General features: G+C 27.2%; 1 long non-coding RNA gene across 1 annotated transcript; it reads right to left on the reverse strand.

Moving 5' to 3' along the window:
* Nucleotides 1-13,385: 13,385 nt before the first annotated feature.
* LOC135267418 (uncharacterized) lies at nucleotides 13,386-14,662 on the reverse strand. The gene is made up of 3 exons (XR_010335844.1): nucleotides 13,846-14,662; nucleotides 13,733-13,797; nucleotides 13,386-13,664 (listed from the first exon to the last, which is right to left on the reverse strand). It is a non-coding gene; the product is annotated as an uncharacterized LOC135267418 (long non-coding RNA).
* Between the last annotated feature and the right edge of the window lie 2,783 nt (nucleotides 14,663-17,445).

Genomic DNA, 17,445 nt, shown 5'->3' on the forward strand with positions numbered 1-17,445 from the left:
AAAACTTACATCGAACAGACTAAAAACGTATTAATCTGGCATAAAAGAGTATGTATCACTTTGGATAAAGGCAGCTAATCCTATTCGTTTCATTGCTTAAAATAGACAAAATTGTTAATAAATCTAACAAAAACGCTGTATTCTAGCACAAAATACTAATTACATTATAGTTTCGACGAGAATAGCTTATTTGGAATGATTCTATGCTTCCAAACGAGTAAATTTTTAATAAACAGATGCCAAACATCATGTTTTGTCCTATAAAGACATTTTATATTGCAGTTTGTATTAAAACAAAATATTTTCGTTGATTCTTTGTTAGAAGCAGCAAACCTAACATTAAAAAATCTGAAAACTTTGTATTCGGACACAAACCACCAAATTTTGTTTCAGTTTAGACAAAAACGGTTGATTTTCGACAATATTTTGCTTTGAACAAGAAAGCTTATATCAAACTGACTAAAAACGTCTTATTTTAGCACAAAACAAAAGATTTGCGTTATAGTCTTAAAGCTGATTCATGCCACAGTTTGGATAAAAACCAATTATTTTTGTTAATTCATTGTTACAAACAAGAAACCTTACATCAAAGAAACTGAAAACCCCTTATTTAGGCACAGAAATTCGAATTACGTTTCAGTCTGGACAAAAACTGCTTATTTTAGACGATCCTTTGTTTTGAACACGAAAACTTATATTAAAAAGATTAAAAACGTCTTATTCTGGCTGAAAACTGCAAATTATATATTACTCTAGATAAAAGCAATTTATCCTGATTACTCCTTTACTTAGAATAGAGTAAACTTGTATAAAACTTAATGAAAACTTTAAATTTCGTCTCAAAGAAATAATTTATGTTATAGTTTTGACCATCACTGTTTATTTCAAACGAAATTATGATTCGAAACTAATGAACTTTTATGGGGCAGATGCAAAACCACATATTACCATATAAAGCGTTGTTTTAAAGCAAAGTATTACCTTTTGCAACAAGAAATTTCACGTCAAAGAAACTGAAAACTTCGTATCCATACATAAATATCTAATTACGTATCAGTTTAGGCAAATACAGCTTATTTTAAACGATTCCTTGCTATAAACAAGAAAAATTTTATCAAGCATATTGAAAACGTCTTATTCTCGAAAATAAGAGCAAATTATGTATCAGTTTTAACAAAAGCGGATTACTCTGTTTGATTCTATGCTTAGAGTAGAGTAAACTACTATAAAACGTAATGAAAACTCTATATTCAAGCTCAGAAGAACAAATTACGTTATAGTTTTGACAAAAAAAAATATTTCGGACGATTACATACTTCGAAGTAAGCAAACTTTAATTGAACATGTGCAAAAGCTAATACTTTGCTTTAAAATAATGATTTATGTGGTAATATGGTATTTTGCATCTGTCCTATAAAAGTTTACCCATTTCGCTCCATTGAATCATTAGAAATAAATTATTTTGACACAACAACAACACAAATAATTTGTTTTTGTTTAAACTGTAACATAAATCGCTTTTATAAAACGAACTAAGACGTTTGGCATCTGTTTAGTGAAAGTTTTCTCGTTTGGGGGCATAAAATCGTTTGAAATTAACAGTTCTGGTCAAAACTATAACGTAAATTATTTCTTTGTATCACTATAAAGATTTGCGTTATAGTCTTGACGAGAACTGTTAATTTCAAACGATTCTATGCTTTGAAACCAGTATACTTTCACTGAACAGAGGCAAAACGTCTGATTTCGCCTTTAAAAAACGATTTATGTCACAGTTTGGATTAAAACCAATGATTTTCGTTTATTCATTGTTACAAACAAGAAACCTTACATCAAAGAAACTGAAAACCTCTTATTCAGGCCCAGAAAATCAAATTACGTTTCAGTCTGGACACAAATTGCTTATTTTAGACGATTCTTTCTCTTGAACACGAAAACTTACATTGAAAAGATTAAAAACGTCTTATTCTGGCTCAAAACTGCAAATTATGTATTACTTTGGATAAAAGCAGTTTATCCTGATTACTCCTTTGCTTAGAATAGAGCAAACTTGTATAAAACTTAATGAAAACTTTAAATTTCGTTTCAAAGAAATAATTTACGCTATAGTTTTGACCAGAACTGTTAATTTCAAACGATTTTATGCCCCCAAACGAGAAAACTTTCACTAAACAGATGCCAAACGTCTTAGTTCGTTTTATAAAAACGACATGTTACAGTTTGAACAAAAAAATTATTTTCGTTGTTGTTGTGTCAAAATAATTTATTTCGAATGATTCAATGGAGCGAAACGAGTAAACTTTTATAGGACAGATGCAAAATACCATATTACCACATAAATCGTTATTTTAAAGCAAAGTATTAGCTTTTGCACTTGTTCAATTAAAGTTTGCTTACTTCGAAGTATGTAGTCGTCCGAAATAATTTTTTTTTGTCAAAACTATAACGTAATTTGTTCTTTTGAGCTTGAATATAGAGTTTTTATTACGTTTTATAGTAGTTTACTCTACTCTAAGCATAGAATCAAACAGAGTAATCCGCTTTTGTTAAAACTGATACATAATTTGCTCTTATTTTCGAGAATAAGACATTTTCAATATGTTTGATAAAATTTTTCTTGTTTATAGCAAGGAATCGTTTAAAATAAGCTGTATTTGCCTAAACTGATACGTAATTCGATATTTGTGCATGGATACGATGTTTTCAGTTTCTTTGACGTGAAATTTCTTGTTGCAAAAGGTAATAATTTGCTTTAAAACAACGCTTTATATTGTAATATGTGGTTTTGCATCTGCCCCATAAAAGTTCATTAGTTTCGAATCATAAAATCGTTTGAAATAAACAGTGCTGGTCAAAACTATAACGTAAATTATTTCTTTGAGACGAAATTTAAAGTTTTTATTAAGTTTTATACAAGTTTACTCTATTCTAAGTAAAGGAGTAATCAGGATAAATTGCTTTTATCTAGAGTAATATATAATTTGCAGTTTTCAGCCAGAATAAGACGTATTTAATCTTTTTAATGTAAGTTTTTGTATTTAAAACAAAGGATCGTCTAAAGTAAGCAGTTTTTGTCCAGACTGAAACGTAATTCGAATTTCTGTGCCTGAATAAGGGGTTTTCAGTTACTTTGATGTAAGGTTTCATGTTTGTAACAATGAATTAACGAAAATAATTGGTTTTTATCCAAACTGTGGCATGAATCGTTTTTAAAAGGCGAAATAAGATGATTTTCCTCTGTACAGTGAAAGTTTACTCGTTTCAAAGCATAGAACCGTTTGAAATTAACAGCTCTCGTTAAGACTATTACGCAAATCTTTTGTTTTGTGCTAAAATAAGACGTTTTTAGTCAGTTTGATATAAGTTTTCTTGTTCAAAGCAAAATATTGTCGAAAATCAACCGTTTTTGTCTAAACTGATACAAAATTCGGTGGTTTGTGTCCGAATACAAAGTTTTCAGATTCTTTAATGTTAGGTTTGCTGCTTCTAACAAAGAATCAACGAAAATATTTCGTTTTAACACAAACTGCAATATAAAATGTCTTTATAGGACAAAACATGATGTTTGGCATCTGTTTAATAAAAATTTACTCGTTTGGAAGCATGAATCATTCCAAATTAGCTATTCTCGTCGAAACTATAATGTAATTAGTATTTTGTGCTAGAATACAGCGTTTTTGTTAGATTTACTAACAATTTTGTCTATTTTAAGCAATGAAACGAATAGGATTAGCTGCCTTTATCCGAAGTGATACATAAATTGCTCTTTTATGCCAGATTAATATGTTTTTAGTCTGTTCGATGTAAGTTTTCTTGTTCAAAGCAAAAGATCGTCTAAAATAAGCCGTTTTTTTTGAACTGATGAACAATTCAGACTGAGAGTCAACAAAAATAATTTGTTTTAATCCAAACTGATACTTTTTGACCCTAAAAAAGTCCTATAAGAGACCGAAATACGCCGTTCTCGTCAAGTCTATAACGTAATTCGTTTTTTTGTGTCAGAATACGACGTTTTCTGTCTGTTTAATATAATTTTTTAATAATAATAATAATAATAGCAATAATAATAATAATAATAATAATAAATAATAATAATAATAATAATAATAATAATAATAATAATAATAATAATAATAACAATAATAAAAATAATAATAATAATAATAATAGTAATAATAATAATAATAATTATAATAATAATAGTAATAATAATAATAATAATAATAAAAATAATAATAATAGTAATAAAAGTAAGCTTAGTTTTCTAAGCAAAAATGAAGCTTATTTTGTGTGTTATATGAGCGTGTTCTCATTTCTATGCAAGAGATCATCTGTAATCTGTGTTTTTAGGCAAGAAATTGAATAAAATTAATAACTCATTTTAAAACTGGTATAAAAACATTTACTATACAAAAGTTAATAATAATAATAATAATAATAATAATAATAGTAATAAAAGAAATAATAATGATAATAATAATAATAATGATAATAATACTTATAATAATGAATTTCTTTCTAAATTAAAGCTTAGTTTTTCTAAGCAAAAATGATGCTTATTTTGTGTTACCTGAGCGTTTTCTCATTTCTATGCAAGAGATCATCTGTGATCTGTGTTTTTAGGCAAGGAATTGTCTAAAATTAATAACTCATTTTAAAACTGGTATAAAAACATTTACTATACAAAGTTATAATCAGTTTTTAATAATAATAATATTAATAATAATAATAATAAAAATAATAATAATAGTAATAATAATAATAAAAATAATAGTAATAATAATAATAATAATAAAAATAATAATAATAGTAGTAATAAAAGTAAGCTTAGTTTTCTAAGCAAAAATGAAGCTTATTTTGTGTTATATGAGCTTTTCTCATTTCTATGCAAAAGATCATGTGTGATCTGTGTTTTTAGGCAATCTAAGCCATTTGATAGTTTTTAGGCAAGAAATTGGCTGAAATCAATAACTTATTTTAAAACTGGTATAAAAACATTTACTATACAAAAGTTAATAATAATAATAGTAATAATAATAATAATAATAATAATAATAATAATAATAATAATAATAATAATAATAATAATAATAATAATAATAATAATAATAATAATAACAATAATAATAATAATAATAATAATAATAATAATAGTAATAGTAACAAAAGTAATAATAATAAAAATAATACTTTTAATAAGGAAAAATGGAGCTTATTTTCTGTGTTACATGAGCGTTTTCTCATTTCTATGCAAAAGATCATGTGTGATCTGTGTTTTTAGGCAATCTAAGCCATTTTATAGTTTTTAATATTTAACAAAAATTTGCTATAAAATAAAATGTTTGAAAAACTGAAATTAAACTAAATTAATTGTGTCTAACACTTTAGTAGAGAAAAAAGGAGGAGACATAAAAGTCACTAAAGTCTTAGAGTTGTCTTTAGTCGTCATATTAATAACAATAACATTTATAATAACAATACCAGTAGTACTAAATTTGCTTATATGCAAGCGCTTAATTAAGGTAACAGTTTTTTTGTTTTTTGCTTATATCTCGAAAATAGTTACACCTATCAAATTTTACTTTTTCACCAAAATTAAAGGTGATAAAATTTCCTACAAAATAGTTATTTGCATTTTTCATGTAGAACTAACCATAAGCGAGATATAAGTTTGAAAATAATTAATAATTAAAAAAATGTGGTTTAACAGAAAATGTCTTGTGATTTAAAATACACTTAATTTATTGGGTCCAATACTTTATTGGAAGAAAAAGGAGGTGACCTAAAAGTCACTGAAGTCATCAGAGTCGTTTTTAAATGCTGCATTTTTGTCTTCGTCTCAAACATTGAAAACTGAATTACATTTTTGTTCAGTAACAGTTACAGTTTTCTTATTGGTTTTTTGCTTATATCTCGAAAACAGTTCCTCTTATCAAATTTTATCTTTCTTTCAAAATTAAAGCTGATAAAATTTCCAACAAAATAGTTATTTACATTTTTCTTGTAGGACCAAGCATAAACGAGTTATAAAGTTGGATATAAATAATATTTAACAAAAATTTGCTTTAAAATAAAATGCTTGAAAAACCGGAATTAAACTAAATTAATTGTGTCTAACACTTTAGTAGAGGAAAAAGGAGAAGACATAAAAGTCACTAAATGTTTCAGAGTCGTCTTTAGTCGTCATTTTAATAACAATAACATTAATAATAATAATACTAATAGTACTAAATTTGCTTATACGCAAGCGCTTAATTAAGGTAACAGTTTTTTGGTTTCTTGCTTATATCTCGAAAACAGTTACTCCTATCAATTTTTATCTTTTTACTAAAATTAAAGCTGATAAAATTTCCTACAAAATAGTTATTTGCATTTTTCATGTAGGACTAACCATAAGCGAGATATAAGTTTGATAATAATTAATATTTAAAAAAAAAGTGCTTTAACAGAAAATGCTTTGTGATTTAAAATACAATAAAAACATTTACTATACAAAAGTTATAATCGGTTTTTAATAATAATAATAATAATAATAATAATAATAATAATAATAATAATAATAATAATAATAATAATAATAATAATAATAATAATAATAATAATAATAATAATAATAATAATAATAATAATAATAATAATAATAATAATAATAATAATAATAATAATAATAAAAGTAATAATAATAATAATAATAATACTTATAATAATGAATTTTTTTCTAAATTAAAGCTTAGTTTTTCTAAGGAAAAATGAAGCTTATTTTGTGTTATCTGAGCGTTTTCTCATTTCTATGCAAGAGATCATCTGTGATCTGTTTTTAGGCAAGAAATTGTCTAAAATTAAAAACTCATTTTAAAACTGGTATAAAAACATTTACTATACAAAAGTTATAGTCGGTTTTTAATAATAATAATATTAATAATTATTTTAACATTAATTTAGTTTAATTTCGGTTTTTCAAACATTTTATTTTATATCAAATTTTTGTTAAAGATTATTTATATCCAACTCTATAACTCGCTTATGGTTGGTCCTACAAAAAAAATGCAAAAAAACTATTTTGTAAAAAATTTTATCAGCTTCAATTTTGATGGAAAGATAAAAATTGATAGGAGTAACTGTTTTCGAAATATAAGCAAAAAACCAAAGTGAAAACTGTAACAGTTACTAAACAAAAATGTAATTCAGTATTTAATGTTTGAGACGAAGACGAAAATGCAGCATTTACTGTCACTTCCTTTTTCTTCTAATTAAGTATTGGACCCAATAAATTAAGTGTATTTTAAATCACAAGACATTTTCTGTTAAAGCACATTTTTTTTAATTATTAATTATTTTCAAACTTTTATCTTGCTTATGGTTAGTTCTACATGAAAAATGCAAATAACGATTTTGAAGAAAATTTTATCAGCTTTAATTTTGGTGAAAAGTTAAAAATTGATAGGAGTAACTGTTTTCGAGATATAAGCAAACAACAAAAAAACTGTTACCTTAATTAAGCGCTTGCATATAAGCAAATTTAGTACTAATAGTATTGTTATTATTAATGTTATTGTTATTAATATGACGACTAAAGACGATTCTGAAGACTTTAGTGACTTTTATGTCTCCTCCTTATTCCTCTACTAAAGTGTTAGACACAATTAATTTAGTTTAATTTCGGTTTTTCAAACATTTTATTTTAAAGCAAATTTTTGTTAAATCTTAAAAACTATAAAATGGCTTAGATTGCCTAAAAACACAGATCACACATGATCTTTTGCATAGAAATGAGAAAACGCTCATGTAACACACAAAATAAGCTCAATTTTTTCTTATTAAAAGTATTATTAGTATTATTACTTATGTTACTATTACTATTATTATTATTATTATTATTATTATTAATATTATTATTATTAAAAACCGATTATAACTTTTGTATAGTAAATATTTTTATACCAGTTTTAAAATAAGTTATTAATTTTAGACAATTTCTAGCCTAAAAACACAGATCACAGATGATCTCTTGCATAGAAATGAGAAAACGCTCAGATAACACAAAATAAGCATCATTTTTGCTTAGAAAAACTAAGCTTTAATTTAGAAAGAAATTCATTATTATAAGTATTATTATCATTATTATTATTATTATTATTATTATTATAAACTTTTGTATAGTAAATGTTTTTATACCAGTTTTAAAATGAGTTATTAATTTTATTCAATTTCTTGCCTAAAAACACAGATCACAGATGATCTCTTGCATAGAAATGAGAAAACGCTCATATAACACACAAAATAAGCTTCATCTTTGCTTAGAAAACTAAGCTTACTTTTATTACTATTATTATTTTCATTATTATTATTATTATTATTATTATTATTATTATTATTATTACTATTATTATTATTATTTTTATTATTATTATTATTATTATTGTTATTATTATTATTATTATTAAAAACTTATATTAAACAGACAGAAAACGTCGTATTCTGACACAAAAAAACGAATTACGTTATAGACTTGACGAGAACGGCGTATCTCGGACTCTTATAGGACTCTTATAGGGTCAAAAAGTATCAGTTTGGATTAAAACAAATTATTTTTGTTGAGTCTCAGTCTGAATTGTTTATCAGTTCAAACAAAAACGGCTTATTTTAGACGATCTTTTGCTTTGAACAAGAAAACTTACATCGAACAGACTAAGAACGTATTAATCTGGCATAAAAGAGCAATTTATGTATCACTTTGGATAAAGGCAGCTAATCCTATTCGTTTCATTGCTTAAAATAGACAAAATTGTTAATAAATCTAACAAAAACGCTGTATTCTAGCACAAAATACTAATTACATTATAGTTTCGACAAGAATAGCTTATTTGGAATGATTCTATGCTTCCAAACGAGTAAATTTTTATTAAACAGATGCCAAACATCATGTTTTGTCCTATAATGACATTTTATATTGCAGTTTGTATTAAAACAAAATATTTTCGTTGATTCTTTGTTAGAAGCAGCAAACCTAACATTAAAGAATCTGAAAACTTTGTATTCGGACACAAACCACCGAATTTTGTATTAGTTTAGACAAAAACGGTTGATTTTCGACAGTATTTTGCTTTGAACAAGAAAACTTATATGACTGACTGACAGACTGACGTTGTTGTTGTGTCAAAATAATTTATTTCGAATGATTCAATGGAGCGAAACAAGTAAACTTTTATAGGACAGATGCAAAATACCATATTACCACATAAATCGTTATTTTAAAGCAAAGTATTAGCTTTTGCACTTGTTCAATTAAAGTTTGCTTACTTCGAAGTATGTAGTCGTCCGAAATAATTTTTTTTTGTCAAAACTATAACGTAATTTGTTCTTTTGAGCTTGAATATAGAGTTTTCATTACGTTTTATAGTAGTTTACTCTACTCTAAGCATAGAATCAAACAGAGTAATCCGCTTTTGTAAAACTGATACATAATTTGCTCTTATTTTCGAGAATAAGACATTTTCAATATGTTTGATAAAATTTTTCTTGTTTTATAGCAAGGAATCGTTTAAAATAAGCTGTATTTGCCTAAACTGACACGTAATTCGATATTTGTGCATGGATACGATGTTTTCAGTTTCTTTGACGTGAAATTTCTTGTTGCAAAAGGTAATAATTTGCTTTAAAACAACGCTTTATATGGTAATATGTGGTTTTGCATTTGCCCCATAAAAGTTCATTAGTTTCGAATCATAAAATCGTTTGAAATAAACAGTGCTGGTCAAAACTATAACGTAAATTATTTCTATGAGACGAAATTTAAAGTTTTCATTAAGTTTTATACAAGTTTACTCTATTCTAAGTAAAGGAGTAATCAGGATAAATTACTTTTATCTAGAGTAATATATAATTTGCAGTTTTCGGCCAGAATAAGACGTTTTTAATCTTTTTAATGTAAGTTTTTGTATTCAAAACAAAGGATCGTCTAAGGTAAGCAGTTTTTGTCCAGACTGAAACGTAATTCGAATTGCTGTGCCTGAAGAAGGGGTTTTCAGTTACTTTGATGTAAGGTTTCATGTTTGTAACAATGAATTAACGAAAATAATTGGTTTTTATTCAAACTATGGCATGAATCGTTTTTAAAAGGCGAAATAATATGTTTTTCCTCTGTACAGTGAAAGTTTACTCGTTTCAAAGCATAGAACCGTTTGAAATTAACAGCTCTCGTTAAGACTATAACGCAAATCTTTTGTTTTGTGCTAAAATAAGACGTCTTTAGTCAGTTTGATATAAGTTTTCTTGTTCAAAGCAAAATATTGTCGAAAATCAACCGTTTTTGTCTAAACTGATACAAAATTCGGTGGTTTGTGTCCGAATACAAAGTTTTCAGATTATTTAATGTTAGGTTTGCTGCTTCTAACAAAGAATCAACGAAAATATTTTGTTTTAATACAAACTGCAATATAAAATGTCTTTATAGGACAAAACATGATGTTTGGCAACTGTTTAAAAAAAAATTACTCGTTTGGAAGCATAGAATCATTCCAAATAAGCTATTCTCGTCGAAACTATAATGTAATTAGTATTTTGTGCTAGAATACAGCGTTTTTGTTAGATTTATTAACAATTTTGTCTATTTTAAGCAATGAAACGAATAGGATTAGCTGCCTTTATCCAAAGTGATACATAAATTGCTCTTTTATGCCAGATTAATACGTTTTTAGTTTGTTCGATGTAAGTTTTCTTGTTCAAAGCAAAAGATCGTCTAAAATAAGCCGTTTTTGTTTGAACTGATAAACAATTCAGACGGAGACTCAACAAAAATAATTTGTTTTAATCCAAACTGATACTTTTTGACCCTATAAGAGTCCTATAAGAGTCCGAGATAAGCCGTCAAGTCTATAACGTAATTCGTTTTTTTGTGTCAGAATACGACGTTTTCTGCCTGTTTAATATAAGTTTTTAATAATAATAATAACAATAATAATAATAATAATAATAATAATAATAATCCATGAGAATACAGTCGTGTCTCTGCGTGCTCTTACCTTTAAAATTCATTTTCAGTGGTTAATTCTTAGTGTTAATTATTGAATTTGATATCTAGGTGTATATAATTGGTGTTATTTCCTCTGGAAATTACTATTTTTGCGATTTCGGTAAGTTATTCTTGTTTAATTCGTTAATATCCGTCATTAGATACGCATAATTATATCTTATCGCGGCAGTATAAGATAGCGCTCGCCCCTCTATAGCAGCAGCAGCTGGTATCGCGGCGGCGCGGCGCAGTGAAAATTTAGTATTTATCGCTCTGTCGCAGAGTGAGCGTCTGGTGTCCAAATTTTGTCTACATTAATTTCATTAATTTCAGTTTAAATCACTAAATTTAATGGCTGAATTTAATTGCTGCCACTGTTTTAAAAGCGTAAGTCGTGATACACCTATCGTGGTGTGTGACGGCTGTTCGCTAAATATTCACTGTCGTTGCCTCAAAATAAGCGAAAATGAAATCGCCTTTATTTCTCAGTCTCGCTCTCCAAATATCAAACTGTTTTGTAATAGATGCAACGTAACTATCACAGCAATTTCAGAAATTAAAAAACTCGTAAATGACATAAAATCATCATTTGATGAGCGTCTTAGCAAACTCGAATCTCTTATTATTAATAACAATACGTCTCAAGCTATAAACCGCGAAGAAATTATCGCCGAATCTGTGGACAGGTCGGCTCGTGCGTGCAATGTTATTATGTACAATGTTAAACCTGTCGCTAATAAACAAGACGTGGATGTGGTAAATGATGTCCTCGAGGTCATTGATCCATCACTTGTGATTGGTCCGGAAAATGTTTTTCGCGTAGGAAAAGCCGTCGGTGATAAACCTCGCTTATTAAAATTGCAATTTAAAACTCAACAAATGGCACGTCTATGCTTGAAGAAAAAATCGTCTTTGCTGCAGCACCCACAATTTGCTCACATTACTATTAGTGATGATAAAACCCCGGGTCAACTAAAGCATTTAAACAATTTGCGTGATGAATTAAAGCGAAGACTTGATGTTGGCGAAAAGGACTTGACAATTAAATACGTTAACCACGTACCAAAAATTATTTCACATCAAAAAAACTAAATATTTACCCTTGTTCAATGGCTCTTCTGTATACGAATATCGCATCTTTATCTTCAAAATTTAATGATTTGTTATTAGAAGTAACTGAATTTAGACCTTCTATTATTGCACTCACGGAGACTTGGCTTAATCCGTCTATCTCTGATGATGCTGTACACATTGAAAATTACTCTATTTACAGAGATGATCGCCTATCTCAAAAAGGTGGCGGTGTGTGTTTTTATGTAGATAAAATTAAAATTTCAAATTTTTTTAAAATTACTCAAATTTGCATATCTGTTAAACCTTATGATTCTCTATGGTTAAAATTTAAAGGAAATGAACAAACCTTTGTTATAGCATGTATTTACAGACCACCAACAGGAGCGTCTTTTAACAATCAAGAAAATGATAAAAATCTATTTAATACCATACAATCAACTATTAATCAGTATCCTAACTTAATTATCATGGGAGATTTCAATTTTCCTTGTATAGACTGGTCTGCTAAAAACACAACAGGTCAAACAATCATTGAAAAACAATTTTCTGAATTGCTCTTGGAGAATAATTTGTCACAAATAGTCACTAAACCTACACGATTTAGATCCCAACAACGTCCTTCATTACTTGATTTGGTAATTTTGTCTGACGTTAACCTTGTATCGTCTTTAAACGTTTCGAATCCTGTAGGTACATCTGATCATTCAAAAATCGAAATTGAGTTACAAATTATGATATATTCAGAGCCAAATGCAAGAATTAAAACAACATCAATTGTTGACTACACTCGCATAGACGAAAGTCTCTTGACTTACGACTGGAATGGTTTAGATTCACTAAATGCGGAAGAACAATGGAAACATTTTAAATCGATTTTACAAACTTGCATTACAACAAATTCCAGACTGTTTACAAACCGACTGAGAAAAGATAAACCGTGGATAAATCAACACATGCTTGACAAAATAAAATACAAAGCTAAATTATGGAAAAAATTTAAAAGGCAGCCTACTGAAGATAATTTTTCTGCTTATAAAAGATTTTCTAACCAACTAAAATCTGATTTACAAATGGCCAGGTGTAATTATGAAAATTCTATATTAAATAAACCAAAACTATTTTATTCCCATGTACGTAAATTTATCTCTAGTCGTGTGTCGGTCCCTTTAGTACGAAATGCTTCAGGTCTACTCTGCTCCGATCATACAGAAACTGCAAACACTTTAGCGGACAGTTTTGCTACTACCTATAATTTAAACATTAATAATAATATACCGTCATTTATGCCTACAAGTACATTTAGTGGGTTGTCTTATATTAATTTTACTCCGGATCTGGTAAAAAGCCAACTCTGTGCCATTAAATTAAATACAGCTCCAGGTCCGGATCAGATACCTCCCAAACTCCTGAGAACTTGTGATGCTTCGTTGTCGGGCCCACTTGCCAAAATGATGAGAAAATCATTCTTACAAGACACTTTGCCCTACGAGTGGTTGCAAGCAACAATCACGCCTTTGTACAAGTCAGGAGATAAACTTGATCCTGCTAACTATAGACCTGTAAGTCTCACGTCGACATGCTGTTAAATTATGGAAAAAGTTATAGTCAAGGAACTATTAACTTACATGAGAAAAAATAATTTAATACCTGAGCATCAGCACGGCTTTTTACCAGGTAGGTCAGTTGTCACAAATTTGCTATCCTGCACAAATCTATGGACAAAAATGTTAGACACTAACCAACCTGTAGACATAATTTACCTTGATTTTAGTAAAGCCTTTGATAAAGTCCCTCACAATCTCTTGTTAGCAAAACTGGAGTCCTATGGTGTAACAGGAAATTTGCTTGATTGGATCCGAGCGTTTCTATCAAATCGAAACTATTGTGTAAAAGTCTGCGGTAAATTTTCGTACTCTAAACCAGTATTAAGTGGGGTCCCACAGGGATCAGTTCTTGGACCAATTTTATTCTTGTTATATACAGCAGATTTATTGTTTTCACTAGACAGCTATTCAGCATATGCGGATGATATTAAGTTATTTGCTAACCCACTTGTCACGGACTTGCAAGACCAACTTAATTTAATTTTCCAATGGAGCGAGAAGTGGCAAATACCACTGAATATTGCAAAATGCTGTGTACTTCAGTGTGGCCACAACAACCCAAAGTACCTTTACCATATAAATGGCACACTCCTGAGTGTAAAAACCTCAACCAAAGATCTAGGGGTCATTGTAAATGATAAGTTAGGATGGTCAGAGCAATGTCTAGCATCAGTGGGTCGAGCGCGTAAAATGTTTTATTTGCTAAAGCATGTTTTTCCAAATCCTTCAGTCAGTTTTATTTCAAAGGTGTACATCACTTACATAAGGCCGCATTTGGAATTTGCCATTCCAGTCTGGAGACCTTATTTGTTAAAGGATATTGATTTGCTGGAAAGAACTCAGCACCTGGTAACTAGATGGACACACTGTTTAACACAAGTTTCATATGAACAACGTCTTGAAATACTCAAAATACCAGATCTACGTGCTCGTGAAAACAGGGCAGATGCAATTCAAATTTTTCGGCTTACTCATGGTTTATTTCCTGGAGTAACACGCAATTTCTTGCAAATTCAAAATCATGACAGACTTAGAGGTCATTCTTATAAGCTGAAAAAAGAACCATTTAAGACTACCGTTAGAAAGAATTATTTGACAAATCGTGCATTTGATATATGGAATGGCTTGCCTGATAACGTTGTTGCAGCTGTTACTGTTTCTTCCTTCAAGAATCAATATGACACATTACAATAATTAACATTAACCTTTATTAATTAACTAATTTAACTGTAGATTAAAATTGTATTTCATTTTTCATTATTCAATGGTGTTTTATTTAACACGAAACCGTATTTCTTGATATTTTGCTATAAAGGTGTTAACCTCAGCAAAGAATCTATGTTAATAATAATAATAATAATAATAATAATAATAATAATAATAATAATAATAATAATAATAATAATAATAATAATAATAATAATAATAATAATAATAATAATAATAATAATAATAATAATAATAATAATAATAATAATAATAATAATAATAATAATAATAATAATAATAATAATAATAATAATAATAATAATAATAGTAATAATAATAATAATATTATTAATAATAATAATGAAAATAATAATAGTAATAAAAGTAAGCTTAGTTTTCTAAGCAAAAATGAAGCTTATTTTGTGTGTTATATGAGCGTTTTCTCATTTCTATGCAAGAAATCATCTGTGATCTGTGTTTATAGGCAAGAAATTGTCTAAAATTAATAACTCATTTTAAAACTGGTATAAAAACATTTACTATACAAAAGTTAATAATAATAATAATAAAAATAGTAATAATAATAATAAAAATAGTAATAATAATAATAATAATAATAATAATAATAATAATAATAATAATAATAATAATAATAACAATAATAATATTAATAATAATAATAATAATAATAATAGTAATAATAATAATAATAATAGTAATAGTAACATAAGTAATAATAAGAAATAATACTTTTAATAAGGAAAAATGGAGCTTATTTTGTGTGTTACATGAGCGTTTTCTCATTTCTATGCAAAAGATAATGTGTGATCTGTGTTTTTAGGCAATCTAAGCCATTTGAATGTTTGAAAAACCGAAATTAAACTAAATTAATTGTGTCTAACACTTTAGTAGAGAAAAAAGGAGGAGACATAAAAGTCACTAAAGTCTTAGAGTTGTCTTTAGTCGTCATATTAATAACAATAACATTTATAATAACAATACTAGTAGTACTAAATTTGCTTATATGCAAGCGCTTAATTAAGGTAACAGTTTTTTTGTTTTTTGCTTATATCTCGAAAATAGTTACTCCTATCAAATTTTACGTTTTCACCAAAATTAAAGGTGATAAAATTTCCTACAAAATAGTTATTTGCATTTTTCATGTAGAACTAACCATAAGCGAGATATAAGTTTGAAAATAATTAATAATTAAAATAAAGTGGTGTAACAGAAAATGTCTTGTGATTTAAAATACACTTAATTTATTGGGTCCAATACTTTATTAGAAGAAAAAGGAGGTGACATAAAAGTCACTGAAGTCATCAGAGTCGTTTTTAAATGCTGCATTTTTGTCTTCGTCTCAAACATTGAAAACTGAATTACATTTTTGTTCAGTAACAGTTACAGTTTTCTTATTGGTTTTTTGCTTATATCTCGAAAACAGTTATTAATTCAAATTTTATCTTTCTTTCAAAATTAAAGCTGATAAAATTTCCAACAAAATAGTTATTTACATTTTTCTTGTAGGACCAAGCATAAACGAGTTATAAAGTTGGATATAAATAATATTTAACAAAAATTTGCTTTAAAATAAAATGCTTGAAAAACCGGAATTAAACTAAATTAATTGTGTCTAACACTTTAGTAGAGGAAAAAGGAGAAGACATAAAAGTCACTAAATGTTTCAGAGTCGTCTTTAGTCGTCATTTTAATAACAATAACATTAATAATAATAATACTAATAGTACTAAATTTGCTTATATGCAAACGCTTAATTAAGGTAACAGTTTTTTGGTTTCTTGCTTATATCTCGAAAACAGTTACTCCGATCAATTTTTATCTTTTTTTCAAAATTAAAGCTGATAAAATTTCCTACAAAATAGTTATTTGCAATTTTTTGTAGGACCAACCATAAGCGAGTTATAGAGTTGGATATATATAATCTTTAACAAAAATTTGCTTTAAAATAAAATGTTTGAAAAACCGAAATTAAACTAAATTAAGACTAACACTTTAGTAGAGGAAAAAGGAGAAGACATAAAAGTTACCAAAGTCTTGAGAGTCGTTTTTAGTCGTCATATTAATAACAATAACATTAATATTAATAATACTAATATTATTAAATTTGCTTATACGCAAGCGCTTAATTAAGGTAACAGTTTTTTGGTTTCTTGCTTATATCTCGAAAACAGTTACTCCTATCAATTTTTATCTTTTTACTAAAATTAAAGCTGATAAAATTTCCTACAAAATAGTTATTTGCATTTTTCATGTAGGACTAACCATAAGCGAGATATAAGTTTGATAATAATTAATATTTAAAAAAAAAGTGCTTTAACAGAAAATGCCTTGTGATTTAAAATACAATAAAAACATTTACTATACAAAAGTTATAATCGGTTTTTAATAATAATAATAATAATAATAATAATAATAATAATAATAGTAATAAAAGTAATAATAATAATAATAATAATACTTATAATAATGAATTTTTTTCTAAATTAAAGCTTAGTTTTTCTAAGGAAAAATGAAGCTTATTTTGTG

This window comes from Tribolium castaneum, unplaced genomic scaffold (genome assembly GCF_031307605.1).
Source record: "Tribolium castaneum strain GA2 unplaced genomic scaffold, icTriCast1.1 ptg000022l, whole genome shotgun sequence".
In the NCBI taxonomy this organism is placed as follows: domain Eukaryota; kingdom Metazoa; phylum Arthropoda; class Insecta; order Coleoptera; family Tenebrionidae; genus Tribolium; species Tribolium castaneum.